This window comes from Eutrema salsugineum, unplaced genomic scaffold, assembly GCF_000478725.1.
Source record: "Eutrema salsugineum unplaced genomic scaffold, Eutsalg1_0 scaffold_3, whole genome shotgun sequence".
Classification (NCBI taxonomy): Eukaryota; Viridiplantae; Streptophyta; class Magnoliopsida; order Brassicales; family Brassicaceae; genus Eutrema; species Eutrema salsugineum.
Genome location: NW_006256756.1, coordinates 12,940,027 through 12,948,232, shown reverse-complemented (window position 1 = coordinate 12,948,232; position 8,206 = coordinate 12,940,027). Strand labels below are relative to the sequence as shown.

Genomic DNA, 8,206 nt, shown 5'->3' with positions numbered 1-8,206 from the left:
TTAACTTGCAGGGCTGAAGACGAATGCCTGGAAATTGATGCTGCGAGTTGAGAAGTTCGGGTAAGCTATCAATAGATGAGGTCTGAGGGTCCCGAGCAAGAAAATTGCTATGTCCACAATCGTGCGACTTAGGCATGCGAGTTGGCTGCGCCTGGAACCAAGCCGCACGATCACTCGCAATCTACTCCGACTTGAGCCTGTGACCTGTGTGTAATGGAGACCAACCCGCACGGTTTGTACATTCCCCAGAAACCGCCTTGGTCCTGCGAGTTGAAGAAGAAAAAGATTAAGCCGCAGCAAGACTCGCAAAACACTCCTACTTGGGCGTGCGGCTAAGACAAAGCGATTTAAATCTCACAAGACAAGTTCTTCATCTACTGCAACTTGGGCATGCTACCTGGGAGACACTGGACCAACCCGCAGGATTCCCACTTTATCCATTAAAGCCGGGTCAGGACCCGGTGTGTTCCGTGCTGACCCGGTTCGTCTTTAGAGAGATAGAAATACTTTTTAGGGTTATTTTTTAGAGAACTAAGCTTTATTCCCTTTGTCTCTTGCCTCTTTTGTGAAAAAGACTCCACTAAGAAGAGAAATATCGATTATTGAGTGTTTAATCAAGAGAGTTTAAGAGATCTTTGTGTTTAAAGCTGCTTTCTTCTAAATCTATCATCTATCTCTTCATCTATACACTTCTAATCATGATTAACAACACATCTTGCAAAGGATCTAGTGTGTTGATCATGATTGGTGAGTAATCTCCATATTAAGGTCTTAGATATGTAGATTAGGGTGCTTAAGTGGTAGATTAGTGAGCTTAGGGGTTAGATCATGCATATTCCATTCTCTACAACTTGTTCTCTATGCTAGATCCATACAAATCATATGTGGTCTAGATTCTGGGCATTTCATGCACCAAAAGTGTTTGATCAAATGCCTGAACCAAGGTTGTTAGAGGTTTAAGTGTTATTCATCATGGGAATGATTGTTTATATGCTTAAATGACAGATTAAACTGATTCTTAATGCTTGTTAACTCATGTTTCACTGATGATGATTGGGTTAGAAACTGTTTTAGCATAGGAGTTAATACATTCATGAGAGGATTAACTTAATTAAAGATGTTTATGTTGAATGGTTTGCTTGATCATATGATTCATTAGCTCATTAGTTTATCACTGAAGGCACCCTAATCCATTATCATGTCTAAGACTTTTCTCATCATCATTCATACATTCTCATCATTTGTCATTGTTTAGTTCTTGTTTAATCATTTCATTAGTCTTTAATCCTGTTTAAGTTTGTAGTTGTCTCTAGTTAACCAAACCACTCTTGTTTGCTTGAATTAAGAACTTGATCACATAGTTTAGTGTCTAACACCACATCTGGATTGATAAACCCCTTGTACTACAAACAGCCTTGAAAACTCTTAGTTATCACAACCACAGGTCTATGTTGGAGAGAATGACAGGGCCAATGCTCATCATTATGGAGCTGGAATTCAGGCACCACCTATGCAAAACAAGAACTTTGAAGTGAAGGCATCCTTGTTGAATATAGTCCAGAACTCAAAGTTCCATGGATTAGCAATGGAAGATCCCTTGGAACACTTGGTTCAATTTGATAAAGTATGTGACCTGACCAAGATTAATGGAGTTTCTGAAGACAGTTTCAAGCTAAGATTATTCCCCTTCAGTCTTGGTGACAAAGCTCATCAATGGGAGAAGAATCTTCAAAGAGGCTCCATTCAAACCTGGGAGCAATGCAAACAGGCCTTTCTATCTAAGTTCTTCTCCACCTCCAGAACTGCAAAACTGAGAAACCAAATCTCTAGCTTCACTCAGCACAGCAATGAGAGTTTTTGTGAAGCATATGGGAGATTCAGGAGCTACACCAACCAATGCCCACACCATGGGTTTAGTGAGGATTCTCTTCTCAGCACACTTTATAGAGGAACTCTTCCCAAGATTAGAAACCAGCTAGATACTGCTTCCAATGGGAACTTTCTGGGAAAGGAGATACATGCTGCTTTAGAGCTAGTGGAGAATTTAGCTATGAGCAATGACACTTATGGTGAAGACTATGACAGATCAAATAGATCTGAAGGTTCAAGCTCAGAACAGAGGCTCACCAGGGAGGTTAAGGAGTTGAGAAGTGAATTGGACAAGTTAAAATTCACCACTCAGAAGCCAATGCATTTTGTTGGAGAGTATGAGGAACCTTCTCAAATCTTTGAGAACATAAGTGAAGAAGGTCTTACCCAGGAGGAGCTTAACTACATTGGGAATCAGAGGTTCCAGAGATATCAGTATGGTAATACCAATCCAAACCTTTCCTACAGGAACACCAATGTAGCTAACCCACAAGACCAGGTGTATCCCAATTCTCAAGCTCCACAGAACTTTGTTCCCAAGAACAACTTTCAAGGATCTTTTCAACCAAAGAATCAGTTTGCTCAGAATCAAGGTTTTGGTCAGTAACAGCAACCTTTTCAAGGTCCTAGTTTCAGTACACAGCAGCAAAAGGCACCACCAGGGTTTGGTCCACCACAGTTCCAACAGCAGGCGCCGGTTCAACAACAGTTTCAGCCACCAATGGTTCAGCAGCAGCCACAGATGGGGACATATATGGTTGGTATTCTGAAACAACTACTTCAGGGTCAACAGATCTTTGCAAGCCAGAATGCAGCCATGCAACAGGAAATCAAAGAACTGAAGCAAAACCAGGCATCAAGCTCAAGGAACCAAGGTCACCTACCTGGAAAACCAAAACCCAACCCCAAGGAATATGCTAAGGCCATTACACTGAGGAGTGGAAAGGAGTTACCTGGTATTGAGAACAACAATGTGATCATTGGGGACAATGATCAACCTGAGGGGGAGGCAGCCTTAAACCATGATCAGGTTGCTGAGAAACCAAGGACAGAAAAGGGTAAAGAGGTAGCAAAGGAACCTGAACCAGAGAAGACATATGTGCCACCACCTCCATACCAACCCAAGCTCCCATTTCCAGGGAGGTTTAAGAAGCAACTAGTGGACAAGGCAAGAGCTGTATTTGAGAAGGCACTCAATGAGACATCACTCACTATGCCTCTCATTGATGCATTCTTAATGATGCCAAAGATGGAGAAGTTCTTGAAGGATGCCATTCTGAACAAGACAAAAGAGCTTCAAGGCATGGTGATACTAAGTCATGAATATAGTGCTATCATTCAGAAAAAGTCCATTCCAAGGAAGTTAACTGATCCAGGGAGTTTCACACTCCCTTGTGCCATTGGACCTCTTCTATTCTCTGGATGTCTTGGTGATCTAGGAGCATCAGTCAGCTTGATGCCATTCTCCATAGCTAAGAAGCTGGGCTTTAGAGTCTTCAAACCTCAAGGATCTCTCTTATCCTTGCAGATAGATCAGTTAGATTGCCTGTTGGTATGTTGGAAGATCTACCTGTCAAGATTGGTGGTTTTGAGGTTCCAACAGATTTTGTTGTGCTGGAAATGGATGAGGAACCAGTAGATCTTCTTATCTTGGGCAGGCCATTCTTAGCAACTGCAGGAGCTATTATTGATGTGAGAGGTGGGATAATAGAGCTTCAACTTGGGTCTGAAAAGCTCAAGTTTTCTGTGAATGAGATGATGAAGAAACCCACCATTGAAGGTCAATGTTTCTATGTGGAGACAATGGATCAGTTGGCTGATGAGTTGCTTGAGGAGCTGAACACTGAGGATCCTCTTCAAGCTGCTCTAACTCAAGGACAAGGAGACAATGGGCTCCTAGCTGAAGCACGTGAAGGGTACAAGTTGTATTTGGACAATGCTAGAGAGCTGGGTCCTGAGAAAAGGTTTTTGGAGCTGGAACAAAGTGGCTCTGAGGTTTTTGCTATCAAGGGATCAGACACCAGCCAAAGCAGCTTGGACCAGGATTGGAATGAGGCTGATGCACCCCCTATTGAGCTCAAGCCTCTATCAACAGGGCTCAGGTATGCTTTCTTGGGCTTAAACTCCACATATCCAGTAATCATCAATGATAGCCTATTAGAGGATCAAGAGAGTGCATTGCTTAGTGAGATAAGAAAGTTCAGGAGAGCCATAGGGTATTCTTTGGCTGATATTAGAGGGATCTCTCCTGACATTTGCTCCCATAGGATCCACCTAGAGGAACAATCTATGTACTCTATTGAGCATCAACGACGACTTAACCCCAACCTTAAGGAAGTGGTTAAGACGGAGATACTAAAACTTCTTGAGGCAGGGATAATTTACCCAATCTCTGACTCAAGATGGGTGTCTCCTGTTCATGTTGTGCCCAAGAAGGGTGGGATCACAGTGGTTAAAAACGAGAAGGATGAGCTGATAGCTACTAGGACTGTCACAGGACATAGAATGTGTATAGACTATAGAAAGCTCAATGCAGCCTCTAGGAAGGATCATTTTCCTTTGCCTTTCATTGATCAGATGTTAGAGAGGCTTGCAAACCACCCCTTCTTTTTTTTCTCGATGGGTACTCGGGGTTCTTCCAAATTCCTATAGATCCCCGAGATCAAGAGAAAACAACATTCACATGCCCTTATGGCACCTTTGCATACAGGCGAATGCCTTTTGGTCTCTGTAATGCCCCTCCCACATTTCAACGTTGCATGATGCATATATTCTCTGACATTATTGAAGAGAAGGTGGAGGTGTTCATGGATGACTTTAGTGTCTATGGCTCCTCCTTCTCGAATTGTCTCTCTAATTTGTCACAGGTCTTGGAGAGATGTGAGCAGCATAACTTAGTGTTGCCACTTCATGGTGCAGGAAAGAATAGTTCTTGGGCACAAGATATCTGAGAAGGGTATAGAGGTTGACAGAGCAAAAGTGGAAGTAATGGTGAATCTGCAAACTCCCACTTCAGTCAAAGGGATAAGGAGTATCCTTGGGCATGCAGGGTTTTATAGAAGATTCATCAAAGACTTCTCAAGAATAGCCAGGCCTTTGACAAGGCTGTTGTGTAAAGAAGTTGATTTCATCTTTGATGCTGAATGTGAAAAGGCCTTCAAGATGATCAAGGATGCATTAGTCAGTGCACCAATTGTCCAAGCCCCAGACTGGTCCCTGCATTTTGAGGTTATGACTGATGCATCTGATTTTGCAGTTGGAGCTGTACTTGGCCAGAGAAAAGATAAGAAGCTTCATGTCATCTACTATGCCAGTAGAACACTTGACTCTGCCCAAGAGAAGTATGCTACCACTGAGAAGGAAATGTTGGCAATAGTCTTTGCCTTTGATAAATTCAGAAGCTACCTGGTGGGATCAAAAGTCATTGTATATACTGATCATGCAGCCCTCAGGTATCTGATGACCAAGAAGGATGCTAAGCCAAGACTATTGAGATGGGTCCTTCTACTTCAAGAGTTTGATATGGAAGTACAAGATAAAAAGGGTACTCTCTAGGTTGAGAGTAGACTTTGAAGTCCCTCTTAATGACAGTCTTCCTGAGGAATCATTGATGGTACTCCACTCTTATTTTGAGTTTGAAGAAGTAGGAAGCATCCAAGAGAAGAGGATGCCATGGTTTGCTGATATTGTGAACTATCTTGCTTGTGGAGTGGAACAACCTGAACTTGATGCTTACCACAGGAAAAAGTTCTTCAGAGATGCCCAAAGATACCATTGGGATGAGCCCTACTTATATGTCTTGAACAAAGATCAGCTGTATAGAAGGTGTCTTGCTGAAGAGGAGATGCAACCTATGTTGCAAGAGTGTCATGGTTCAGCTTTTGGGGGTCACATGGGAGCATTTAAGACTGTGGCCAAGGTTTTTAGAGTGGGTTTTGGTGGCCCACAATGTTCAAAGATGCTCAGCTAGTGGTTTCAGCATGTGATGCCTGTCAGAGGCATGGGAACATATCAAAGAGGAGTGAGATGCCTCAAAACCCAATTCTAGAAGTTGAGATCTTTGATTGCTGGGGGATTGACTTCATGCATGATTTCATCCTATGGGAATCAGTATATACTTGTTGCTGTGGACTATGTGTCCAAATGGGTTGAGGCCATTGCTTCCCCTACCAATGATTCCAAGGTAGTAGTGAAGTTGTTCAAGAGCATTATCTTCCCAAGATTTCGAGTACCCAGGGTTGTTATCTCTGATGGAGGATCTCATTTTGTGAACAAGACTTTGGAGGGATTGCTGAGAAAGCATGGAGTGAAACACAAGGTAGCTACTCCTTATCATCCTCAAACTAGTGGCCAGGTTGAAGTATCTAATAGACAGATCAAAGCCATTCTTTAGAGGACTGTTAGCTCAAGCAGAAAAGATTGGAGTAAAAGGCTAGATGATGCATTGTGAGCTTATAGGACTGCCTTTGAAACTCCTATTGGGACAACACCTTTCAATCTGCTATATGGGAAGAGCTGCCACCTTCCTGTTGAGTTGGAGTACAAGGCTTTGTGGGCTGTGAAGTTGCTTAACTTTGATATCAAGACAGCTCAAGAGAAAAGGGTCATTCAACTCCATGAACTTGAGGAGATAAGGCTTGGGGCTTTTGAGAGCTCAAAGATTTATAAAGAAAAGACCAAGGCTCTGCATGACCAAAAGATTCTGAAAAGGGAGTTCAAGCAAGGAGATCTAGTGTTGCTGTTCAACTCTAGGCTTAAGTTGTTTCCAGGAAAACTTAAGTCTAGATGGTCTGGTCCCTTTAAAGTTCTTGAAGTCAGGCCATATGGAGCTGTTGTGTTAGAAGGAAAGAATGGTCAAGAGTTCGTGGTAAATGGCCAAAGGATCAAGCACTATTTGATTTCACAAAGGAAGGAGGAAGCTACATCAGTTCCCCTTCTTGATCCACCTCCAGCCTGTTAAACAGGTTTCCAAAGTCAAACTTAGAGACTTTAAACAAAGTGCTCTTGGGAGACACTCCAAGCTTATCTTTGTACATAGTTCTTTTGATTTCTTTTCTTTTCTTTTATGTTTTAGAACTTTTTGATGGGTTTTGTGAGTTGGTCTCAGGTTCTAGGTGATTTTTTGGAAGAGATAGCTCAGTGATGAATGGAATGGACATGTGAGAGGGCTGAGAGAAGTGTTTAGGGTCTGAAAAACTTGGAGGACGCCTCAGTGCTACCTATATGTGCGGCTTGGTGCAAGAAGAGCCCAGGTCGCAGCAGGACTCGTAATTTACACCGGCCTGGACGTGCTACCTGGTAAAAGAGGACCAGGCCGCACAAAGGAGAAGAAGGGGCCAAGGTGACTAAGTGGAAAATCCTGCGGGTTGGGTGTGCTAGCTGATGTCCAAGAGTTTAACCCGCACGTCCACTCGCAATTCACTCCGAGTTGGGCCTGCGACCTGGGAAGAGAGAAGACCAGGCCGCACCAAACAGAAGAAGTCCAAAATGTCTAAGTTGTGCTAGCTGGTGCTGCGGGTTAGAAGAGAGGAGTCCACTCGCAATTCACTCCGGGTTAGGCGTGCTGGCTAGGAACAGAGGAGCCAGGCCGCACCAAGAGGAGAAAGACCGAAGTGATTAAGTCCGAAGATCTGCGATGTAGGAGCTGCGGCCTGGGAACAAAGGAGTTAGGTAGCACTTATGATCGCAATTCACTCCGAGTTGGGCGTGCTACCTGGAAAGCAAAGAGACCAGGCCGCACAAAAAAAAAAGAAAGGACCCCGAGGTAGCTATGTCCCAAACCCTGCGAGATGGTCATGCGGCCTGGGAACAAAGGAGTTAAGCCGCACGTCCATCCGCAATACACTTCGAGTTGGGCGTGCTAGCTGGGAGCAAGGAGACCAAGTCGCAGCATGAAGAAGAGATAAAACCGTGTTGAAGCACTTTTACTGCGGCTTGGGCATGCGGGATAGAAAGAGAGTGACCAGGTCACACAAAAACATTTCCGGTTCTAAACCGAGACAGTCGTGCGGCTCGGTCCCGGCGTTTCCAGGTCGCACAAGGAGAGAAAAGAGGCCGGTCAAAGTGAAAAGGACGGGTCAAAGCCTTGACTGGTCAAAATAGATCTATTGACCACCAGTCCAAAGGCTTGACCCTGTCCCACACTCTCTATTCCTCACCATAAACACGAGTTTGCAACCCTTTCTCTCATTTCTCTCCATTGTTTTCATCATAACTCTCTCATTTCTCCACCAAATTTGTTGATTCAAAGTGCTCTGAGCTCGTTTTTGAGTTGTTAACATCATCCTGATTGCATTTCGAACTCGTTGCATCTTAATCCCAAGGTATTTCACTATGT

General features: G+C 43.6%; 1 non-coding gene across 1 annotated transcript; it reads right to left on the bottom strand.

Moving 5' to 3' along the window:
- Positions 1-1,807: 1,807 nt before the first annotated feature.
- On the bottom strand, positions 1,808-1,914 carry LOC112085558. Its single transcript, XR_002898861.1, has one exon. It is a non-coding gene; the product is annotated as a small nucleolar RNA R71 (small nucleolar RNA).
- Positions 1,915-8,206: the final 6,292 nt, after the last annotated feature.